This window comes from Dipodomys spectabilis, unplaced genomic scaffold (assembly GCF_019054845.1).
Source record: "Dipodomys spectabilis isolate Male_0828 unplaced genomic scaffold, ASM1905484v1 ptg000218l, whole genome shotgun sequence".
Lineage (NCBI taxonomy): Eukaryota > Metazoa > Chordata > Mammalia > Rodentia > Heteromyidae > Dipodomys > Dipodomys spectabilis.
In genome coordinates, this window is record NW_024870895.1 from 615,073 (window position 1) to 641,970 (window position 26,898).

Below are 26,898 nucleotides of genomic sequence, written 5' to 3' on the forward strand. Positions count from 1 at the left end.
ACTTTTAAGATATACTCATGGAGTGAGTTTGACCTACTTGACCAAACAGGTATTACTCTCGGGTTATTCCCATGAAACACAAGGTGGATAAACTCTTTCCAGATTTCTGTTGAAAATAACTTTCTTTGTAACATCATATCTATTCTCACTAAGACAATCAACCCTGTATTTATTAGGTTTGAATATCCCATCAAATTGACTGAAAATCAGTATTGTGGATATGCTTGTTAGATATACCTTTCAAAAACAGACAAACAAAAAGCCTGTGTCACCTCCAGATTGTGGATGCTTTTGAAGTTGTTTTGTACATGCAATTGGATCTTCACTAATGGCTCTTTTGTTGGAGTAACTATCACAACTTTAACAAACAAGGCTTTTCTAATATCTTTTCCAATATACATAACAACCCAAAGCGAGTCTTGCAATTTCTGAAAAGCCTTTGAATATTTCAGTATTATTTCAGTTCATTGACTATAGAGCTAAAGACATTTCTGAAATAAATATTGTTAAGATCTGAAGATGTAAGTGGGTATATAGGCTTTTTTATCTATCATTTTATGAAAACCCAGTTTTTATGAAAGTAAATGAAATTGAATAAAAGTGAATTTGGTAAGCTAATTATTAGTATAATTTTGTTTTCTAGTAACAGTTTTTTGAATGTAGATGATGCAGTTAAATTATTTCCTTTGTGGCTCTGTACTTCAGTTAGTTTCATACTCTTTATAATTATAAGAGCGAATTTGTAGAAAAATAAAGGTATTTGAAAATGATTAGGATTAATCTTGTGTTTTGTGTCCTTCTTTCAAGAAAATGAGTTGTTTTCAAGTGTTAATATTTTATGATTGAATCTTCAGTAACACAAGAAATTTTGAAAAACGTGCAGTAGTATTGATGTCTTTTTAAACCAATTGTATTCACAAGTTGGAGAGTCTTTAATTGATGCTTAGGTCTTGGTGTCTATGATTTTTAACCTCTCATTCCTAACATTAATGATAGTTAAGACTGCATTTTTGGGTATATGAAAGGTAAAATATTTATCTGGGGTCAAAGGTGATTTTTATATCAGTCTTGCTTTAATAGCATTTTAAAGTACTACATTTCTCTCAAAATGTTGGGTATAAAAAGTAATCAAAATACTTCTAATGGTAAACAACTTATCTGAGCTACAATGTGGAAATGATTGGTCTATAGACCTGCAGTCTGTTTTCATCAGGAATTGGGGAGGTTATTCTTTCAGTATGATTGTGTTAAACAGAGATGAGGGTCCCCAGGCAATGCAGTGTTGTCATGGGATAGAATATGATTTCTAAAATTTTGAGCTAGAAATCAAGAATGTTATAGTTTAGCAGTTCCTTTCACCAGGGAGGTATAAATCGATTATGAACTTGGAGTTTTCATATTACAGTTACTTATTTCCTTTTTTTCTTTTTCTTTTTTGTTTTTTTTTTTTTTTTTTGGTTGGTCGTGGCGCTTGAACTCTGGGCTTGGGTACTGTCCCTGTGTTCTTTCGCTCAAGTTGATCACTGTACCACTTCAGCTACAGTGCCACTTCTGGTTTACTAGCTGTTTATTATAGATAAGAATCTCTCAGACTATCCTGCCTGGGCTGGCTTTGAACTGCATTCCTCAGATCTCAGCCTCATGAGTAGTTAGGGTTACAGGTGGAGCCACCGGCATCCCGCTTAGTTTCCTATTTTCTAACAAAGATAAAGTGAAATATCATTAGAATGTGGACAATAATTCTGGGAAATTTTCCTAGAATTAATGGACTAAGTGCTGGTATTTTAGTCATAAATTAGAATGAAGTTATTTGATACGGTGGGAATGGGGCGCAGGCTACGATTAACCATTTGTGCAATTTTGTACTAGTAATTCCAACTCTGAAAACTTCAATATCATCATCTCAGAATTAGAAATGGAAGTAGTTCTACTTTATGGGATTATTGTGAGGATTAAATTAGATACCATGGCTAACGTACTTGGAAAAACAAGCAGCATTTGATCCTTTCTCCCTGTTATTTTATTATGTGATGAATTCTAACATTTTTACTGTGATTTTTATATTGTGTCTCTTTAGGAGACACAATGTGATGTATTGACATTCATTTTGTTGGTCACTTTTATGTCATTTTGAGGAAAAAAACTGCAAAGAAAATTTCTGAGAAGGAAACTATTATTTTGACTCATGGTTTAAGAGAACACAGATTAAGATTCAAATGTCTCCATTGTTTTTTTTTGGGGGGGGGGAGGCGGTCCTGTCGTGGGTCCAGAACGCTGGGCCTGGGAGCTGTTCCTTAGCTCTTCAGCTCAAGGCTAGCTCTCTACCACTTGAACCACAGCGCCACTTCCGGCTTTTTACTTTTTGCTTATGTGGTGCTGAGGGATCGAACCCAGGGCCTTAGGCATGTAAGGCAAGCTCTCTACCACTGAGCCACCTTCCCAGCCACGATTCCATTGTTTTTAGTTATATTTTTATTAAATAGTCGTACGAAGGAATTTCCATTCAATAAATCAGTTTATAAGTACAATGGATCTTTACATAACTTTCCCACACCCTTCCAAACCTCACCCCACTTTCATTTCTTCTAGTGTCTGCATTGAGTATTATACATTCCCTCTCTTCGTCCATAATTCTCTTTATTCCTTCCCTTTGACTTTCTCATATCTGCCAAATGATAGCTTCTTGGTGTTCATTTTGTTGGAATAAATGTTCAATTTTATAAGAAATTACACCTTTTAAATACTCTTCTGCAATACTATTGTGTAAACTTGCATAAAGACCTATGTTCCAAATACACAACAGAACATGGGTCCTTTGTGTGTCTGGCTCTGACTTAATTTACTTAACATATTTTTAGTTCTATCTATTTCTTTGCAAATTATGTAACAGTCTTCATAATGGATGGGTGCAATCCAATTGTGTATATGTGCCCCACTTTCTCCAACCATTCCTCCACCATAAGGCATCTGGGCTGTTTTCATAACTTGGCTACAGTAAATAGTGCAGCAGTGAACATGGTTGTGAAAGTGATTTTACTGTATCTTTAGGAAGAATTCGTGACTATCTTTCTGGGAGCAATCCTCTAAGCAATTTTCCAGAATAAGCACATCCCTCCTTTCATCTCCATCACAACTTTTTGCAAGTCCTCAAAAACATACTACACCCTACAGGTGTCAATAAGCTAAAACCACACTGTGCAATACATTTTTTTCATGATTCTACACATAATTTAGTAAGAACCTTCTATGTACTTTTCTAATTTGGGAATGCGGGACATGACAATAGAGGAAAAGTAAGATAAATTCAATTTAATTAGCTATTATAATATTTAAAAACATTTTCAGCTCTAACTCATAGCCTCACTTACTATTATTTTAATCATTTTTTGATTACTTCATCAATCCCCTAAATTATAACAGGTGCATTAAATACAAAAGCAAAAATTGTGGTTTGGTTTTGACACTCATGTGTGAGGATGCACAATATGGGCAAATAGAGAGATTGGAATTAATACCCATTACCCATTTTGTTAAATTAAGATGGTTTACCCAAACTGATTCTTGCAATTCATATTCCATTCAACAACAAGAAACATGTGACAATTCCCTTTGTTTTCCTCATTAATAACTTTTGTTTCTATTTTATTTTACAACAAAGGTTGATTTTTCATAAATCTACTGTAGATACAAAGATACGTTAAAATACTTCTATATTTATGCATTGATATATACACACACACATCTGTTACACAGGTTGTAATGATAATTTATAACTTCTGTAACTGTATGATTTACTAAATTATTTAAAAAATAGACAGCTTATGCCTGGAATCTTGGTTACTCAGGAGGATGAGATCTGACGATCCTGATTTGAAGCCATCTTGGGCAAGTAAGTCCATGAGACTATTATCTCCAAACAACGAACCGAAAATCAGAATTGGAACTGTGGCTCAAAGTAGTAGAGTGGTAGCCTTGAGAGAAAAAGGCCAGGGACATCACACAGACTCTTAGTTCAAGAACTATAATCTAGCCAAAAAATCTAATTTACACCTGTGTAAGTAGAGTATTTCCATCACCCAAATGCACATCCATGCTCATTTGCAAGATAACTCTGTTATGTCTGGAGTACCACACAACATTATAGCTTAAGTAGAAAGGATCACAACATGGGTTCACTCTATCTCTCTCATGGGTTTTTTCTCCACTGAAATACTCAAATCTTACAATCATTCCAATTATTTAAAGTCATAGCTTTTTTCTTCAATAACCATAATATATTTTGCATTGAGTGTCTTGTATCTCCTAAATGGGTGTTCTTACCATTTTGTCATGCCCCCAGCCCTAAATTAGTCTGATTATTTTTCAAATAGAATCGGGCTTCCTTCTTGTGTATGATCTTGGGCTCAGTCCACTTTATGTTATTCTTCCTGGAATTTAGAATAACAGGTGCATGGCATTGTGTACAGATCTTTCTGTCCAGTCTAAGTTTTAACCACTGTCCTCACAACAGTAGACTCCCATGTAGTCAGGATTTTCAAAAGCTTATCATAGCTGATTTTTTTTTAAATCTTTGCATTTCTTGCAGGTTTTTGAGTACTGAATTAATTTGTGTTTTCTTGGGTTGTTTTGTTTCATTTGAATGTATGTGTTGAGTTGTTCCAAACTTTCCTTTTGTTTCTTTCACTAACATTCTTACCTAAGTGCTGAGAAACCAATTCTTCTTTCTCAAGATAGTCAAGGTCAACATTATTTATTCCAAAGCAATTTCAATAATATTTAAACACCTTCATACCTATGAATGTTATATGAATGCTAAGTGCTGAGAAGGGTCTTTTTATTTTCACAACAGTCTTTAGCATACACAGACAGATCATGAAATATATGAAGATAATAAAACTACAGATGCTTGCCAGGTGGAGAAAAACCTATTATGAATTGTTTGACAGAGGCTTCCCTTCTGGTGAAAGAAATACGCTGTTTGATGCAGAATTTCTCAAAATCATATAGCTAGGAAGAACCTAAACAATCATGCAATACTACAGAGTTGAGGGAGATGAATTGCCCTCCTGAATACTTTACTTTTGGGTCAAATAAAAGCAGGCTTGCAAAAAGAGAATAGACTTTAGAGAAACATGATGAGTTGATGTAAATAGCTGCTTAACTGATTTTGTTAATTTGTGAACTAATACATGGCAATAGGATACAACAAGATAAAAAATGAAGAAGGTCACATTGAAATACTCATTGGTGTGTTTGTGTGTTCACGCGCACGTGTGTATGCACACGCACATGTGCAGGTGCTCATGCATGTATTCATCATTCCTGAAGCTTGATAGTGCCTGGTCACTATCCCTAAGCTTCTGTGCCCAAGGATAGTGTTTTACCACTCGAGCCATTGCTGTATTCTGATGTTTTGGAGATAATCACATGTATTTTCATGATTGGACTGGCTTTGAACAGTGGTCTTCAGATCTCAGCCTCCTGAGTAGCTAGCTAAGCTGATTCAGCCTCTGAGTAGCTAGTTAAAATTCTGACTGTCCTTTATGCTTCACTGCTCTTTTATTCTTTTCCTGAGGTAATCACAAGCCTAACTCATATATATGTCTAGTTGCTTTAAAAATATTGTTACTGTTTGGCACCAAGGGCTCTCATCTCTAATCTTAACTACTTAGGAGGCTTGAGAACAGAACCCAAGCCAAAAGTTTAGTGGACTTCCTTCTCAATGTGTTGCTGGGTGACTGAATCATTTCAACCATCCTGCGCTATCTAGAGGTCAAGATTGGAAGGACTGCAGAATCCAGGCCAGCCAAGGTAGGCAGCTAGACCAATTGGTGTGCAACTCTGATGCCATTGATGATAGGAAGGCTAAAAGGACAGATCGGGTGCATGTTCTTGTGGAAAGGGAACCCCTATTCTAAAATTAACCACTGATATGACGCCAGCTTAGAAAGAACAATACTCCAAGTTGAAATCCCCACAATTACCCACAACCAAAATAGGTAAATATATTAACATCCCAAAACTTAGTACAATCTGTTCTTTGGTTTAATATCATCTTTATCTGATTATCACATGATGTGACAAAATCGTTTCTTCATTATCTTAAGATAAATTTAAAAGACCTAGAAAATTCTTTCTCAATTATTAACTGCAAGCGGATGGCAATTCGTCTCATTTCTCACATATTTGACTACCACTATAAATTCATCATATGATTTTTATTAATAGTAATATATTCTGATTTATTATTTTACTTTGTAACATTTGTAAAATTTTGCTTCTCTGCTGAAGTTTAAGTATTTAAATAGTATCATCAAAGTATATTCCTTGGGTACTTAGGGCAGCTTTTTACAAAGTTTTTAAACAATGGCTTCTAAGAATTCTTTTTTTGTTGTTTGTTTATTTTTTGTTTTTTTGGTTGGTCGTGGGGCTTGAACTCTGGGCCTGGGCGCTGTCCCTCAGCTCTTCAGCTCAAGGCGAGTGCTCTACCACTTGAGCTACAGCGCCACTGTGTCTGGTTTTCTGGTGGTTTATTGGAGATAGGAGTCTCACGGTCTCTCCTGCCCGGGCTGGCTTTGAACCGCAATCCTCAGATCTCAGCCTCCTGAGTAGCTAGGATTACAGGCGTGAGCCACCAGCGCCCGGCTAAGAATTCTTAATTGTTATATTATTTAGTTTATTTTTAACTTTAATTTAATTTTATTGTAAAGGTAATGTACGAAGGGGTTAGAGTTACATAAGTAAGGTAATGTGTATTTTTTTTAATGGAAAGAACATTGTTATCCCCTCCATCGATTTTCTTGTACAGTAAAAGAAAGAAATACTGATGCTTTAGCTGTTGCTATTGATCAATAGGTATTTTTGCTTTCTTTGTTCATGCATTTTTTATTATTAAATTGATATACAGAGGGTTTACAGTTACTTAAGTCAACTAAAGAATGCATTTCATTTTATTTTCTAAATTTCAAATTTTGAATATAATTATTTTCTTTTGTTTCTTTAGAGTAATTCTTTTTTCAGTCATAGGATTAATTAATTTAATTTTGCATGAGTTTTACACATGTAAATTATTTAGACACATATTTTGCTTTTAAAATATTTAACATGAATATTTTAAAATTATTTTCTTAATTTTTATATGGTTAGTGAATTTAAATAAATTTAATTTCTTGTAGTTGTAAACATATTTGTCGTTACTGTGTTTTCAAGAAGCACATACTTTATTAAGAAGGCTTCATTACCTGGTCACTTTTTGGAAATATTTGTACTTGAATTAAAAAAAATGTTTGAGCAGGGCATGGTGATTTGTGGCTTCCATTTTTCTAGCTATGGTGGGAAGTATTAGTAGGGTTTGTGATTCGGGAGAGGCTTTGAAATGATGAGACCTTATTATAAAAGTATCCAGAGTGAAATGATTAGAAATATAGCCATCTCTAGCGAGATATAGAGCACCTGGTTATCATATTTTAAATCTTGAGTTAAAATACCATTAAAATCAATTTTCTGCCAAAATAAAAGTATACATGTTTCAAAATGTTTATTATTTAAAACTTGTTTGCAAAGGTTCTCATGTCTTCTATTTCTTAATTTTCAATTAATTGATCTATAAGAATCCAAGTATATTGTGACTATTTTATTTCTACTAAACTTTTAAATAGTATGAGCAGTAATATGATTTCATATTAACTTATTTTTACTATTTGTGATAATTTCCTCTGTTTAATATGTTAATATCAATATTCCAAATTGTGTGTGTGTCTGTGTTAATGTGGGTTTTTTTTTGTGTGTGCTTTGTGTGTACTTTGTAATGTGTGGGCGATCACACCATTGCTTCACACATGTTAGGCCAAAGTTTTACCACTGAGATATACTGTCTAGTTATAATTCAAATACTGTTTTAAATTATGAATTTAAAATTTTCATTTCCTATGAATTCAAAATCATATATAATAAAGTGTGATCCATCTTCTATCCATGTTAGCAATTTTTATTGTTATTTACAATATTTCTACTGCCTTTCCACTTCCAAACTCTTGTGTTTGTTGTTGATGAAGGTTTTACTTTGCTTCTTTTCTCTCTTCATTCTTTTTCCCTTTAGAGTTTACCTATTCTTTCTTTTATTTCTTTGGAAATTATCATCTTCCTATTACAATTTCCTTACCTTGTAACAGGTTTTTACAATGCTTTATTTTCTATTTTATTTTCTATTTTCCCATGTTCTCTGACTCTCAGTCAAAACTATTAGGTGGATTAAAACGAAACTTGATTCAGGACACCTTATATTCCACTTTCTCTTCTCTGAAGTCTTTCTGTTTTTTGAAATACAGTACCAATGACATACAGCTCCTATGTGGTCCATCATTCTATCCCCTCTCACTCTCCTCTGCTGTGCAGAGTTATCTAAATCTTAACTCATTCCTAAATTAATTTTAGAAAACAAATATAGTCTTAGAGCAAACTAGCCTTGGAATACATTTCTTAATTGTTTTGAAATTAAAAAAGAACTGATAATCCTTTGCATTGGAAATCGTTTTAAAATGTTTATCACTTAATATAATTCATATACCAAGCAAGAATAAGTTTATATAATCATTACACATATCATTTTATTACTACTGTAAATAGAATAAAAGTCCCGTCCCAATCTATTACCCAACTCTCATTATTCATAATTCCTAATCATCACCTAAATATCTTAAATAATCTAAATAGTCATGTCTTTAACATAGAAGTAAATATTCTATACTTTTACTTAACATTTTCCAGGGGCATGTATTCATGTTTCTAAGAAATGGTCACAGCAGTTAAAATTTGCTTTTGTGAAATTAATGTGATACATTTTCTTGTTGTTGTTCTTGTTTGCAAGACTTTGGCATTGTCTCCAAGGCTTTTTATGCTCAAGGCCAGCACTCCACAACTTGAAGCACAGAGCTAATTCCTGTTTTTAGTGATTAATGGAGATAAGACTCTAACAAGTACTTTTTTGTCTGGGCTAGTTTCGAACACAATTCTATGATCTCAGCACCCAGAATAGCTCAAATTATAAGCATGAGTCACTGGCATTTGGTTTGATGTATTTTTTTAAATTTTAATTATGTTTTAAGGTGTACCTTTCACTATAATGTACATGGTTCTACACAGAAATTTAGATATTTGTACATATTTCTGATGAAAAATAATCTCTAAAAATGTATGTCTTTCTGTACATAACGTAAATATACATATATGTATATATGTATTTCTGAAGACAGACTCCTAATAAAATTTTTATGCTACTATTTTGACCTTTTTCATTTCAAAGATATACAGTCTTTACCTAAAAGTTTCCAAGAATAAAATAACTAATACTTGATTTGAAAGTGGAGATTATTACTGTAAAGGAAATTTTAGATACACACATGATATTGTAGTAACATTTACAGTATATCACTTGAAAAACGTTCTGTTCAAACTCTTAAATATTTGTGTGTAGTGACGGAGAGAGAGGAAGTTAATTCATACTGGTTAGGAATTTGCAATGTTTCAAAAATCTATTCCATATTTTGTTATAAGCACATAGTCAAGCTACTTGATATGGTTTAGTTTTTTTTTGTTTCTTTATTTGTTCAAAATTTTAATATGGATGTATGCACAGTTGTAACATTAAAAGTATTAATCAAAAGACAAATAATAGCAAAGTCATAGACACATATCAGAGTTTCAATAATTAGCACTTATGGTGATAATAATTTTGATGAGGATTATGGCCACAGTGTAGCCTGATGATGACTTATTTTTGTTTCTGCATGATAAAATTTGTGATTTTAAACCAACAAACTGAATTTGACTCTTTTCTTATTTGTAAGGTAAGGTGGAAAATGTAAGGACTCTTCACTGTTCTTTTTCTTACTCTAGAAGTCAACAAATATATTCTTCAATATTTCTTGTAGATTATATCCATTTACAGATAAGAAATGTAATGCCAACAGTCAATGTAGTGAGTAAATAATGATACTAGAATTTGTTTCTGAGATCTTCACTCTGTGGGCTTACATGGAGCAGTAATTTGGTGATGGAGAGGAACAATATGAAAAGTCTATGGGGAAAAAGCATACTATGTAAGCGGTTGTTTTAGGACTAAGTGACCAATGATGAGAATTTGAAACAGACCAGTTTCAGGGGCATAAAAAGGAGTACATAGAAATTATATTAGTGACAGAAACTGAGAAAATCTTGATCATTCATCTTATCTAACAGACGGAAGTAGAAGGATAAGAAGAAATCTAAAGTTCTTCCACGTCTCTGACTGGCAACCATGTTAGTTATATTCTTGGTAATAAGGACTACAGGTGGAAATGATGGATTTAGAGGAAAAAATTCTCTGATAGTTCTAAAATTTATGTTAAACGGATGCATAGATAAGTCTTTTTAGACATCATTAAAATATCAACGACCATTAATATGAAAAAGAATAATAATATCTGGGGCATTATTAAAGGGAAGAGGAAAAGGAAAGTTCTGACACAAATGTGAGCAATGTGAGCATCATAGTGGACAAAAATAGAAGAAAGATAAATAAGGAAACAAGAAAGTAATAAAAACAGATTTACAGAAGTAAAGGAGGGAAAGAATTGTCAGGAAGATATTGAAGGAAATATACTATTTGGATTTGAACACTAAAAGGACATAGACAAGTTCAATAAGAACAGTGTTTTGGTGAAAGTCATATTAATAAAATTTTGAGATATGAATGTGAAGTCATAAAATTCTGGATCCATGAATTCAACAGATCCTGTTGATTTTAAATGCTGGGAACAAATCCTTTTATCCTGACCTTAGAAGAATTGTACAGATATAACTCATGATCTTTACTAAGAGGAATTCTGTGAATATTTTTGAAGAGTTTGTTTAGCCAGGTGATTATAGATTGAACTACAGCACAGATAAGACTAATTTGTCTACAGTTCCAATGAGTGACACATGTATGCACATCAGTTTGGGATTTTATTGAAATATCTTTAGATATGTTTGGATATTTTTTCAGCCTATTCATTATAAATCTAGGACAAGTAACACTGATGTTACTGATGTTACTGAACACTCCTCCAATTGATTCTTCTTTAGAATAGAAAATGACTGATTGACACATCATAACTGTCCTATACTCTATTAATCTAGTTCTTGTTAGGGATATCTTCATGCTGAAATAACCCTGTTAATCAGCATGCCACAAATTCTTATATGTAGGAAGTACTCTTATAAACTTTAAACGTTTATTGAATGGAAGAGTTCAGACATTACCCTCACCACTAGGATTAAATGCCTAAAATGATAAGACATTTTGCTTTAATGCCTTTCTTTCATTTTCTAATCCATATTTGTAAGTAGGGAAGGATTCTGATGTAACAATAATACAATGGTGACTTGTATTAACACAACATCTAGGATCTAGTGTTAATTCGGATACTTACTAATTAGCTCCATGTTTTGTGCATATTTATATTTCTCCTGGGTAAACTAATGAGCTCCAAGAAAATGTCCCTAAGGAGCCTTTCAATTCTAATATCACTGTTTGTCTCAAAAAGCTTTAAATTCTATGCCCTCTAATGTGGGCATAATGTGGAACTTTTCTCCTCAGAGAGTGAGTACTACCCTATTGCTTAACATGTACAAAATACCTTCATACATAAACTGGGCATGTGCAAACAAGAAGTGGTAGTTGAACAATGTTCTTAGCAGTTTTTACAGATGAAATGGAAATAGAGCAACTATGAAGTCAAAAGGAATGTGCAAAAAAGACAAAGGCACAAAGTAGAATGTGCTAAGGAAATGCTGAAGTATAATTTCAAATAATCTGCTCAAGTGTGAGGGTGTGTTCAAAGCACAACTTCAGAAAATGTAGTTGGATATCTTGAGAGAAAAACTTCTTTAAACTATTCTGGGATAATTGTACAAGTAGAAGCCCCTTAGTCTACCTCTAATCAGCCACAACATCATCAACTTAGCTACTATTTTCGAAGTGCAAAGTGAGAAAAAGAGGGCTCATCACAGTTAGTGTTCAAGTTGAAATAATGGCAATCACATAACTTTTCTATGTCTTCATTTATTTTAGAGCATTAAAGTAGGAAAAAGCCAAGTAAATATTTTGCATGTACCTAAATTAAGTGCGACATATTATATTGGTCTCTTTTTAACTTGAAAGTTATTGATTATGTTTTATACTCTGATTTGGGACAATTATCTGATGTCAGTTATTTTCTTCTCTTCCTCTTCTTTTGCCCTTCGACTTACATAATTATTATTTAAAGAGACATACCTGAGCTTGCATTTCTAAATTCTTCAAAATTATCTCAACTACTTCATACTTCAGGCAACCTCCTATATATTTCTCAAGGGAATATTTTGTCACTATCATTTTTATCCTATATAATATTGGATATCTTCCTGCCTAATTCAGTGCAAGATATACATAGACTCATCCAGATATCTCAACACTTGTGCAACCATAAAATCCTGCCTTACTTAGAAATCATGCTTTTAGAATGTCTGGGGAAGTGGCATCTGTCATTTTTTAATGACCCTAAGTGATACTTACTTGCAATCATGTCTTAAACCAATATGCCACTCAGTTGATGGACGAATTGACAAAATGTTACACACACACACACACACACACACACACACACACACACACACACTCGGTGGAATTCTATGCTTCTAATTCATAAGGAAATGGAAAGACTTGGAAATATCCTACTAAGTAAAATAAGCAAGACACAAAGAGATTCCATGGTTTCCCTCATTTGTAATAAGTAGGAAATGTCTAGGATAGTCCTACCAGATGAGCCGAATGTCTCAATAATTATGTTTATATGACCATATAAGTTAATGCTGAGCAAAATAAAGTCCTAGAAATGGAAACAGAGGTTTTTCTTTGTAGTTGTTGTTTTTAATGTACAATGTGATTTCTTTTTTCTTTTGTGTTTTCCCCTATGGTTTATCCCCTGCTGTATTTGATTTCGGGATCCTGTGTATTGTATATACACATATCTTAATTTGGCAAGGAAAGAGGAACAACAAAATGGAAAGACAAAGGGCCAAAGACAAACCAGTGCAATAGCAATACTCACAAGACTTGTTGGAAATTTACATTACAATTTTTAAGGGGTATTGGGGTTAAGGAAAATTATGAGAAAAATGAGGGAGGAGGTAAAAAGTTCAACATGCTATGTATTTACTACCTTACAATTACTGCGACCCCTTCTATATATCACCTTGACAATAAAATCAAATTAAAAAATAAGCTACATAAAATATAATTTCACTATGTTGGTATAATAAATATTATTCTATGTGTATTACTTTTTTAAAAAAATGAACCCTATTTGTCTTCTAATTTGTATTAATTATCCCTTTCTTTATCAGAGGGTCACCAACTTGCCATTATTTTGGAAAAAAACATTATTTTAGTATTGTCATACTAAAACAGAAAACAGTTCAATTCTATGGAAACTCCTAACTTTGAAAACTGACTAATTGTTAAGAGGAGAGAATATATGTGTTCTTCAACATTCCTATGACTACTAACTACTCATTTTCAAATTCTCAACATGCTATTCCAGAGACATTCAAAACAGTACCTGTTTGCATTTTATTCTGCAATAAATGCAGTTTCCAGTGGGGGGGGGGAGTACATATTTAAAAGTCAACAGAAAAAATAGCCACATTCTGGTAGAAGATAAAACTATGAAGTATCTATAATAAATTCCTCAAATGTAAACATATGTTCATCAGAGTAAACTATTATTTCTATGACCATCAATCCTAAGTTTTTATGCTGTAAAATCATCCTAGCCCAACAGTTTCCAACTAGTAAGGTGGACCTTAAAATTCCCTAAATTCCCATCAGGACTAGTTTGTCATTATTGTGAAAAAATACTACTTTTCTGCTAATGTGATGCCCTTCTTATTGGGGAAAGAATGCTACACTAAACTTTGCTTCATCATTTTCCCTCCAGTGGTATTCTTGAGATCAAAACACGTGCAAATATTATTTATAGCTATATTTTTATCTATCACAGATATTCAGGAGATCTCTTATGGTTCAAAGCCCACCCAGGCAGGAAGGTTACTTAGATTCTTATCTCCAATAAGCTGCTCATGAAAAGCCAGACAAAAGTGGCACTGTAATTCAAGTGGAAGAACAGTAGCCTTGAGCAAAACATTCTCAGGGACAGTCCCCCAGTCCACAATTTAAGCCCTAGGACAAAGCAAACAACAAAAACAAAATAAAAACAAACCCCAAACCTAGCATTTTTCTCATTGTATACAAAGGTATGTAATTAAGGAAATTTCTTCCTGTGTTATATATAGGTAGAAGAAAAAGGATGTCACACAATTACTCTATTCATATCATAGTGCACCAAAGTCTCAAAAAATTCCTCCTTTTCTAAATTTATAAATTAATATCATAAATTTGTTGGCAACTTTGTCTAGATTATTCACATTATCATGTTACACAGGAACTGTTGCAATTATCTATTAACTAAGTTCTAATTATACCTCACTTGAAAGAATATTTTAGGCAAATAGAATGCCAGAATCATTTGTGAATTTGTGAATTAAATCTTCTATCCTATAGAATATGAAATAGAATACGAAATTACAAAGAAAAATTACAAACAAAAATATTTTTTTTAAATCTAAATTCTAATTTAGCCAGGTCTACAAAGTCTTAAATTAGATGAAAGCCTTAAGCTTTTGTAATCCATCATTTCTTTGGAATCCAACAGAATGATGTTTACTTTTTCAAATTTTTGGTTGGGAATCATGAGCTATTTTGCATCTAGGAATCTTCTGTAATGATGACAGCATTTAAAACACAACTGAGGATTATATATGAGTTGCATTTTAATAGGAAACTTGACTTAAAACATAATGACAAAATTAGCCCAAACTTGCAACTGTATATTCCTTTCTTGTTTTTTATTCCTTTCTTGTTTTGTTTTATTGAGACAAAATTATATTTCCTAGTCCAGGGAAGGTATCACTATATAATTCCACTCTCTAATCTCCTGTCTTAATCTGAGTGCTAGAATTCCAGGCTTGTATCTCATTGTCCTACCATACTTTGCTAGTTTATTTAATCTTGATACAGACTAGCATTTCTGAACTTCTCCGATAATATTTTTCAAAAGACTGTTGGCTCAAAATATTTATGAAATATTTTCGAAGATCTTCCAACATTTGACGCAGGATACGAACATTTTCAGACACACCTGCAGGGGTCTCTGATTCATTCCTCCATGGATCCAACCCCTTCAATAAAGATTACTTGACTTTCTTACTATCTCTGGTCCTTAACTATGCAATATTCTCAAGCGTTTTGGAGGAAATTTCACTTGAAGACTTTCTAATATTAAAAAATTATCACTTGATTCTAGCCTTAGGACATATTTTTTTATTATTTTCTAACATTTCTACACATTCTGGGAGTTGTTTCATATGTGTGTTTGCACATATAAGTGTCTCTGTGTGTATGTGCATGTTTGTATATATATGTAAAAACCTCAAGCTCTATTCAGCAATCTTGCTCATAACTAGTATTCCATCACATGAACCATTCTTCCAATGCAGCTTTTGGCTGGTAATTATAAATAGTGTCTCAAAGACTGTTCTCCCAGCCTGGATGCAAATTGAACTTCCCAGACTCCTTTACATTCTTAGGTTCTAATTTTCCAGGAGTATCAACTTTTAAACTCGAAACATTTTTTGTGAGCGCAAAAGCTGTAGCCCAGATTTTTAACTCGAGTTCATATAAAGATAGAGGAACATACACATTACATATACTGAATGTACACTGTTAGAAATGTGATGTTAAGTGGGATGCTGGTGGCTCACGCCTATAATGCTAGCTACTCACGAGGCTGAGATCTGAGAATTGCAGTTCAAATCCAGCATGAGTAGGAAAGTTTCTGAGGCACTTATCTCCAATTAACCACCAGAAAACTGGTAGTAGCACTGTGGCTCAAGAGGTAGAGCGCTAGCTTTGAGCTGAAGAGTGGAGGCCCAGACTTCAAGCCCCACAACCATCCAAACAAAAGAAAGAAAGAAAGAAAGAAAAAGAAAAAGAAAGAAAAAAAGAAATATGATCTTAACCACCAGTTCATTGCCAGTATAATTAATTCCTGCTTTCTCAACATGGCCTTTTTTTCCCAATTAAGTCCATACTCTTATAGCTGACTTGCTTGGAACCAGAATTATTCTTCCATTCTACTTTTTACAAATTTGCATGATTAGCTACCATGATTTAGAGTTAGTAGGTGAAAGAGAGTGGCCTCATCCTTCATGTTTCATTAGTAGTAATGCTTTCTCTATATCACTCCCATAGATCTACATACTGACCTTGGCTTCATTGTTTCAAAGTTGTCTTATTTGCAGAGTCTTCTATAGTGTATTGGACCATTATACTTAAACACAGAACTTCTCTTTCTCCTATTATTCTTATTGTATCTCCTACTGTTAACTTATGTACACTTGGGAAATAATGAACAACACACACACTCACAAAAAAAGGTTTCTGAGAATCTTCTTCCCACTTAAAATCGGTCTTAATTTACAGAGCATAGGAAATTTCAACTTAATTACTCCAGGATAATTTTTTCCATGTTTTTTATTTTGAAAATGATGTACAGAGGGGTTAGTTACATAAGTAAGTTAATAAGTACATTATCTAATGAACATTGTTACCTCCTTTTTGTTTTTCCCCTGCCATCTTTTTTCTCCCCACCATCCAAACTCCCTCCTCTCATCCCCAAGTTTTAAAGTTCGTTTTCAACATAGTGTCTTGTTCATCTCGTTGTTACAATGGGTCATACTGTATCTTTGTTTCAGCGTTTTATTTCCCTTCCCATCCCCACATTAGAAAAAATGTATATGCAAGGTGCAGGTTAAAAACACCAAATACAGTGAAAACAGGGGTTACACCATGGAGGAAGAAAATAGAAGAGAAACAAAAAAAATCACATAGTACATTTAGTACATTAAAACAATAACAAGAAAGAAAAAACAAGTTGTGTCCCTATCTTGGGGTTCATTTTATTAACATCATCTTATACGGCCATATGTACATGGATAATGTTTTATAAACCATGACAATTCCATATTTTCTCATTAGTAAGTTGTCTCTGAAACACGTGTTACCTCATGTCCAAAGATGTACTTGTGCGCCAGAAAATATTCATTTTACCGGGAGTAGCACCATAGATTGTTCCTGGAAGTAAGTGGAAGAAACTGTTATGGGAAGTGGATATTGATTCCAAGAGAGGAATTGAATATAGGGAAATGACCAAGTTCAAGTTAATTTGTGCTGTCCTTTTTACTATACAAGAAAATAATCCAAGGCTTGAAGGAAACTCTGTCTCTGACTTGTTCCAGTGTGTTCTTTACTCACATAAAACTTTTCTGTAAACTTCTAATTGAGAGTATTACAAAAGGAAACAATCTGCCATTTGAAGGCCAGCATAGAAAATTAAAGAAAATAACTTTATTTTAAAGTATTCTACTTCAAAGAAACAAAGACATGAGGTTTTAAAGTGTCTTATGCATGGATATTTAACTCCTGAGATGATTCCCTTGTTGCAAAAGTCAGTTATCCATTCCTTTAATCTGGTCCTGAGTTCACCATAGCAATGAGGATTCCAAAAAGCAGGATTCAGTGAGTATGATAAGTATAAGGAGCCTCTTCTCAAACCAGTGCTGTAAGGATGGTCTCGAAGAAATATGTGGAGTTTTTTGTTTGCTTCTTCATTTGTATAGATTTTTCTGGATCTGGGGATTGAACTCAGTGGCTGGACCCTGTCCCTGAACAGTTGTCTTTCTTGTCTACCTGCCCTCAAATCTAGTACACTACTGCTTGAGCTAAAACCCCACGTCTGGCTTTTTTGGTGTTTAATTAGAGATAAGAATGTGACAGACTCTCTTGCCTGGGTTGGCTTTGAACTGAGAAAACCAGGTGAAATCAACTGTATGGACTTCTCTTTTGAAACAAGAAATATTAGAAGAAGTTTATTATAAAGCTAATATTTGATAATTTTTAAAATAATAGAATATATCTATCAAAAAGCCATAACTTAAATAATTCAGCTAAAGTAGGTGCACTGAATCATTTCAGAATTATTTTTTATGCTTAGGAAGATTACTATTAACTTCATAGTTCCTTTTGGGGAAACTGAAAGTCAAATTTGCACTTTTTTTGTTTGTTGTGGGGCTTGAACTCTCATCTTGGGCACTGTCCCTCAGCTCTTCAGCTCAAGTTGAGCACTCTACCACTTTAGCTACAGAACCACTTCCGGGCTTCTGGTGGTTAATTGAAGAAAAAAGTCTCATGGACTCTCCTGACCAGTCTTGCTTTGAACCACAATCCTCTGGTCTCAACCTCGGGAGTGGCTAGGATTACTGGCGTTAGCCACTAGCACCTGGCTCATATTTGAATTTAGTGAACTTAATGACACTATGTAGACAAAGAATGGAAATTTGAATCAAATGATGACATTGCAGCTTTTCAGAAAAATTGAGGTAGGAATAAATATGTCCTCATTTTTCCATGTTGTTATATTAATGACTTATGAACTATGGGACACTTACATTAGCATCCTCTGCCATCTGTGTAGGTGTTATTTAGTATTAGGAATTGTTCATAGAGAAATAGAGAAGGACTGAGATTTTTAGAAAGCAAAGGATATCAGGTATGAAAGAACAACATAGAAGGAGATAAAACTTATCACACAGAGATTAAGAACTAGCCTAAGTGATTCAGAATGCTAAAGGCAATGAGGAATGAGCCTAGTTGATAACTAGTTCTTCAATAATCCAAAATGGTTCCCTAGAACAGTTTCTGGTATAATTTAGTTATTATTATCATTTATTTCTTTGAGCTGGAGTTATTCCTTCAATTCTGTTAAAACTATTAATTAGCCTCTGCCTTTTTGGTGCCATAACTGACCAAAAAAATTTCCAAATCTCACTTAGATACCCTTCTCATTGTGATTAGAAGTGACCACTCAAAAGCATGGAATCTTTGAATTTCCAGGATTAACCTTCACCTGATATCTAAGCGCATTCCTGACACTAATTGCTGTGACCTGTTAAAAAAAGGTTTTTGCTTTTTTTTTAAAAAAAAAAAAAAACACAGTATCCTAATATAGGTAAAAAAATGAATTAAGGACTACTGTTAGGTAATAGTTGGAAGGAGCAATTATACATTCCAAGTATGGATCATCAATTCGGCATTTACTAGCTAAGTGACATTTTTGTCAGTCCTGGGGCTTGAACTCAGGGCCAAGGAAATGTTCCTGACGTTTTGCTTTTTTTTTGCTCAAGGCTAGCACTCTACCACTTGAGGCACAGCACCACTTCCAGTGTTTCTTTTTCTGTTTATGTGGTATAGAGGAATTGAGCCTAGGCTTTCATGCATGCTAAGCAATCACTGTACCATGAAGCCAAATTCCCAGAACCCTAAATGACTTTCTTAAGATGACATTACTTTTCCTTTCCATTACTTTGTATTATAATTTGGGCCAGGTCGTAGAAAAGGAAGTGGAAAACAATACTAAATCCAGTAAGGTTGACATTCCTATCATATCACTAAGGAAGTACAGTGTTGACCTGCAGGACACATAGGGCTGTTGCATGTGACATTATTATTGAAAACACTATTAACAGCTCAGACATCCAAAACATTCTGCTTCCACTGTCAAGGTCAAGAGCCCAATATCTAAGCCTTTTTGTTGATTGGGTGTGTTTCCTAGGAAGGAAGAAGGAGGAAGTGGAATATGATAGTTGAAAAATATGTATATTTGCTCCCTGTCCACATTTTTTGCAATTTAAAAAAAAGTGCTACTGATGAACTCCCACCTACATCTAATTGACTATGCTGTCTGCACAAGATGCAGAAAAATGACATTTATCCTGGTGGATATTCACATATATTAACAAAACCCAGTTCTGGGAAAAAAAAGATACTAGGTAAGAAAGTATAAAGCATTGTCTATTAAATGGTTTCTTTTCCTAGCAGAACAAAATGTAATATTGAAATGATTACTCCAGCTTTCTTTGAGATTTTATGCTGTTTTAGTATCAAAATGTTCTCTAATTCCTGTAACATCCAAAAATAAAAGACATGATTTGAAGATCTCAGTAGTTTTAGAAACAAAGCTACTTAATACCTTCCTTCCTGCAGAGACATGTGATGGCAAGTATGATTGATTCTATTATAGTTCTCTTCATTTTCTTCTTTATCTCAAGGATCGCACAACTTGGCATATTACTCTATGTCTTGCATCAGCTTCTGTAGGTGACATTTACTTCTGCTGTGCAAAGTCAAGTTGGGTCATGTGACTTACTTCAGCTTACAATAATGAACCAGAAGTGGTCAAAGACTATTTCTAGAGGAATATTTCTATCTCCTTGTCTGGGTCTATTAGCGGGCTTCTTTTCCCTTAGCAATAAAAATAGCATATTTCCAGAGGGAGTCTTCTTTCAACTTATATACTGTAAGAATATAGAATGTGAAATTGAGGCAAAACTCAAATACAGCAACATATGTATAATACAGCAAGAATTAAGCTAATATTAGAATAAAATATTAAGATGTTAGTTTCTTACCATTCTTGTATACCTTTATGATAGTTGACTATAGCAAACCAGAATTTAACAATTACTAAAGAAGAACTAATCAAAAAGATATCACTTCCTGTTTGATGCTATTACATTTTTATTTTATAAATAATCATTCTCCATGTGATCACTTGTGGGGTTATCTTTTTCTATATATGTGTTTAATCACTCTAGACCACTGTATCTAATATCCACAATCATTATCCAGAGCTTGTGATTGAGATGAGGAAGAACAAAATGTGTAGGTTTCTCCTTCTCTTTTCCTCTTCTCCTTTTTCTAGCGTGAATTCTCATCCTTTCTACAAATTCTTCTATTAATAAAGGAAGGGTGACATTATGGATATCAAGCAAAAGGCTTCAAAGCCAGAATTTCATTCATTTAGAAATAGATGTAGTAAATCAGAGTGACTCAAGGAAGAGTAAAAGCAATATTTCCCCTTTCTTGTTTCCACAATAGAGACTGAATATGAGTCTAAATATCTACGAAACAATTTACCTTGGGTAATTTTTTTAAAATATATTTTAAAATAAATAATAATTTTAAAAATTAAAAACATTTTTAAAATAAGTAGTAAATTGTTGTTTGCTTTTGGGAGGCATGAAATAAGACTGCATTAACATTGTGTGAGTTGAGAGGCTAAATTTTATCAGAATTTAAACATAATGAAAAATTGATGATTTTAAGATAAAAAGCTTAAAGGTACAATTTTAAAGTGACATGCACACAGACTCAACAATGACTCAACTACAATAAGAAGTTCATCTAATTCAAATAAAGATGTTTCAGAAATAGATTAGACACAAAATGTTAGAAAAAGAGAACCAGAATTTGGTGGTGCATTATTTAAAAATAGAAGTCAAATAAATATTAACCATAATTCCAAAATAATAGCAATCATGAAAAGAGAAGATTTTAAGAAGAATGTATAAGAAGTGATAGTGCCAGAAATGCCTTTGGAGCTGCTCTCTGAGATTTAGGGTTTCTAGTACATGACAATTCGTATGACTGGTTTGGTGGAGAAATATTGTTTGTTTTTCTTTGCTATGGAAGGTTTTTTTTGACCTTTGGTTATGAAAGAGTGTTTAGCTGGGAACAGTATTCATGGTTGATAATTATTTGTCTTTAGGGCATGGCATACATCATTCCAGGCACTTGCTTTTATTGTCTCTGCTGAGAAATCTGAGGTGATTCTAACTAGTTTCCCTTTATAAGTGATTGATCTTTTCTCCTTGACAGCTTTAAGCTTCTTTTCCTTGGTCTGAATTGATACTGTGCAGATTATAATGTGACAGTGGGATGTCCTGTTCTGGTCTGGTCTGTTTGGGGTGGTAAAATCTCCTTGTATCTGAATAGGCCTATCTTTTTGCATGTTTGGGAAGTTCTCTGCTAGGATCCTGAAACAAATTTCTTAGACCATTAACGTCTATTTCTAGGTGCTGCTCTACACACATTTTCCTCAGATTAGGACTTCTGATGGTGTCTTCCAAATATTGAATAGACATATCATATTTCTTGGGTTTGTCTTAGATAATTGTTCTTTCTCTATAACACCTAGGCTGTCTTCAATACCCGAGATTCCATCTATTGCATGGTCTAACCTACTGTCAAGACTTTCTTCTTTGTGTTTTATTTCTTTTCCTTCTAATTGATCGACTTTGATGGCTTCAAATTTTTTGTTGGAGCTTTGTTTTAGGTCTTGGATTAACTTCCTTAATGTGGTGTTCTGTGCTTATTCTCAAATCACTTAGTCGATTGGTGATGGTTTCCTTGGACTCCTATTCCTTCTGGTGGTCTCCATTCATCATTGCTTTTGTGGTCTCCTAGAATTCTTTCAGCTGTCTGTTTATGGATTCCATGAATGCCTGTATTGATCTTTGTCTATTCTCATCCCACTGTCGCAATTCCTGTATTACTCTTTGATTAGCTTCCTCATGTTCATGCAATTCCTGTAGTTCTCTTTGACTGTTCTCAGCCTGCTCACACAATTCCTGTGTATCTCTTTGTCTATTCTCAGGCTGCTCATGTAATTCTTTTCTTTCTCTTTGACTGTTCTCAGCCTGCACACACAATTTCTGTATTTCTCTTTGACTGTCCTCAACCTGCTCATGCAATTCCTGTATCAATCTCTGAGTAGCTTCTTCATGCTCACCAGATTCCAGTATGAATCCTTGGTTTGCCTGTCTCTATGTATCACACTCACACTCGTCCTTTGCAGGTTTTCAATCTTTTCATTCACCGTGTTTACCAATAGTGTTTGTAGAGATTTTTGGGAACTCTCCTCTGGATTACTTATTAACTATTCTGTCAACTGATTATCATGATTGGGAGTTCAGGTATCTGGACTTACCATTTCTCTTGTGTTTTTCCGGCTTGTTCTGCTCATTTGGTATGAAAATAACACCAATTTTGTGCTAGAACACCATTTAAAGGCAAGCATCAACCAAAGTCCTGTAGTAGCACAGTCAAAAGACTGCAGATACAATCTAGTTCATCAGATAAAATTTATTCAATACCAAACAACTATGGATTAATGGGCTAAGAACAACAAAGCAGAATTTGGCAAACCAGAAATTATTAGTTTTAAGGAGAAATGTGGGGAAAAATAGGATTAGAGGGATGTGGACAGATAAAAGGAGAGTTAATTTAGCCAAGTCCTAATCTCATAGAGGGAAATGGATTGGACAGAATGATAGGACAGAGATTAAGAAAAAAAAATAAACAAGAAAAAATGAAAAAAAATTTAAATTAAAAAATTGAAACACTTAACAAGTATGTATGTTTAAATATGATATTGAGAGAAGAAAAGGATAGGATGTGAGGAAGGCAAGGATAGAAAGGAGGCATGAAAAACTAAAAAGAAAAATTTTCAAAATTAGTTACCTTAAAATTATATAGGTATATAGATATGGAACCAACCCAGATGCCCCTCAGTAGATGAATGGATCAAGAAGATGTGGCATATATACACAATGGAATTCTATGCCTCCATCAGAAAGAATGACATTGCCCCATTTGTTAGGAAATGGAAAGGCTTGGAAAAAATTATATTAAGTGAAGTAAGCCAGGCCCAAAGAAACATAGGTCCCATGGTTTCCCTTATTTGCAATATCTAGTATAGGTATGAGTCAAGTGGAAAAAGTCAGAGAATGTGATGTTAGGAAAACGAACCCTCAAATATGTATTTTAATGTTTTTGTTTCTTTCATGCATGTGTTTCTAACGCATTTATAAGATTATTTCTTTGTTGCTTTGTATGTCCCTCCCCCACAGTGTAACCCCCGCTTTCACTATATTTGATGTCAGTATAACATGTGGAGGAGACGGGGACAAACAAGTTGTTTAAGGATTCAGATGGACCTGTTGCAACAATGAGAAGTACAAAATGTCATGTCAAAACCAGCTTTACAATGTCGGTGGGGGGGGAGGGGGGGTATGGTCGGGTGGGGGGGAGGGGGGAGGCTGGGAAGGGAGGTGAAGGGTAAACAAAGGAGGAGGCTGCAATGCTTGGTAAGAAATGTATGCATTTTCCTGCCCATGTAATTGTAACCCCTCTGTACAGTATGTTCTCAAATAAAATAAAATAAAATGTAAAAAAAAAAATTATATAGGTATCAATTGGTAATACTGATATTAAAGAATTTAAGACAAAAAGGGTGTGAATTAAATAATAAATTTCTGGATTAAGTGTGTACACAATGGCAGATAAAGTCTAATTATCAAAGATGGGTAAATATCTGGGGATTATCAGAACAGTAATTAAGTCTTACAAAAAAGAAAGGAATAAAAAAGGACCAAAAAGTCAGGAGTAATAACAAAAAGAGCACACCCATATACAGACCTAAAATTAAAATTATGAGAGGGAAAAGATTAGTAGAAAACAATTTATAAAAAATTAAAAATAATAATGTTAAAAAATATTCTTTAATTTTTTTCAGGGTGTGTAGAATGGGAAGACCCTGTTTCTCCCCTGTGTCTGTAACCAGTCTTTTGGAGTCTCTGGCTGGCTTGTGGTGTTTGGTTTTCCTGTGGCTTGATTGGTTTTTTAAGTCAGTTTGTTTGACCAGGTAGAAAAATTCTCTGCATTACACAGGATTTTGTGAACCACCTCCTAGGCTAGTTCAGTGAGAGGGAAATCTGCTTTGAGTGTCACAAAAGAGGGAGATGGCTGTTTCCTCTAGTTTGGAGATGCTGTGATGAGGCTAGGTTGAGGCCTTTCAGCAAACAGTAGCTTTTGACTGAGGACCTAGCTCCTGAGATACTCACAGAACCCAGCCTGGAGCCATTCTCAAGGTTTATGTTTATTGAATTTCAATTGATTGTCTAGGCTGCCTTAGGGATGGGAGGAACCTGACTCTGTTTACCTAGTGAAGAAAGTCACTCCTCCAAGGGCGGGGCTTCCTTGCCTAGGCTGGTTGACTTTCCCTTGGTTGGAGGTGAGCCTGACAGGTCAGGTCAAACTCCTGTGACCTCCTAAATGATTCTTGTTTTCTTCCAATGCCTGAGTTGGAGATAGCTGTTCAAATAAGTCTTTGTCAGTATCAAAGATATCTCTGATGGTGGTGGCAGGGAGGGGATGCCTTCCCTCTTCTACTTCCTGGGAAGGAGTGAGGATGTCAGGGTTCTACTACCACCAGAGTCTTGGTTCCTGGACCGTCTCTGGTCTGTGATCTGCAGGATGAAGATATCTGCTCCTTGTCATTTCTTATTGTTGAGTAGAATCTGCTCGCCCTCTGTGTCTGGCTCCTTTGACCCATGAATCTGTGTTGTATGTATGGTGGCTATAACCACTGGCCCTGTTGCCACAGCCGCCACAGCCATGGCTACCAGCACGTGCTTAAATCTGTCTCCTTGCCTGGATTTTCCCTCTCTGGCGAAACTCTCTGTACTATGATGGCACACTTGGTGTGATTCTGTAGTTTAGGACTGTTTACTTGAACACTAAACTTGCTTTCTATGACAGAGCTTGTTTAGCCTCCAGATTCTCCTCTGCCATCTTCCTCTGAACACATTTTTGCCTCTTATTGAAGTATATCTGATATTTTAAAGTAGATTTGTCCAAATATAAAATAATTTAATCAATCATTTCATTAGGACAATGTTGATCAGATTTATTTCCAGTAAATCTTATCCCTTATAATAAATGAGAGCATGCAGTGTCAGTCTCCTATTAATATGACAAAATACTTTATCAAATTAACTTAAAAGGAGGAAAGATTAATCTTGGCTTCTGATTTTATACATTTCAATTTACATTTCTTATCCTCATTGTTTTGGGTTGGTGGTGGTACAATACCTGATATCTGGAACATGTGATGGAGTATGTGTATTCATGGAAGCCATGAAGTAAAGAAGAGGAGGAATAGGATTGAGAAAGGGAGAAAGAGGAGGAGGGGAAGAGGGAGATGGAGAAGGAAAAGTAGGAGGAGACAGAGAAGTAAAAAAGGAAGAGGAAGAAATGACTTTGATCTTAACATCCTCTTTGATCACAAGTTCTTAGTGACCAATCTCTACGACAATGCCCACTTGAAAGGGTTCATCTCTGTATGGCAACATAGTGAAATCTAATTATTAATCCCAACCCTTTATAATTTCAGATTTAATTTCTAGAGTGGGGTGGTAGATCTTTCTATACAATTGCAATAACTTCTGTTCCTAAATATTAGAGATGGTATTTGGCACAGAGGTGGTTTGGTTATACCATTGTTGGAGAAATGAATAAAACATTTTGAGTGCAAATACATTTTATTTAACAGATAATGAAGCTTCAAGAGGTTTCATTTTGTGACCTTCCAAAATGACTATTCCATATAACTCATAATGACTTGAATTTTTCATAATTTTATGGCATTTCCATTCAAGTACTTGTCATCTATGGTGAGGTTCTTTCTTTCAAGTTGAGGGAAAAATAAATACTCTCATGATCTTTTAATTATTCTATAGAGAGTAGGTATAATATGTATTTCCTACCATTCAAAAATAAGTTATCTTCAAGTCTAAAGGAATAATTGGATAAGTGATGGAATATCTTGCTTCAGTTATCTTATACTGAGATTGATTCTAAAAATCACTGTTGACATAAATACATGAAATTCAGTGTTACTCTGAAATGACTTGGTAATCAAACCTCAGAAATACATGACCAGTAACTAAGATTTTTATATACTCAAAAAATGTATGGGGTTGGGAAGGTGGCTCAGTGGTAGAGCACTTGCCTTGCGTGCATAAGGCCCTGGGTTCGATTCC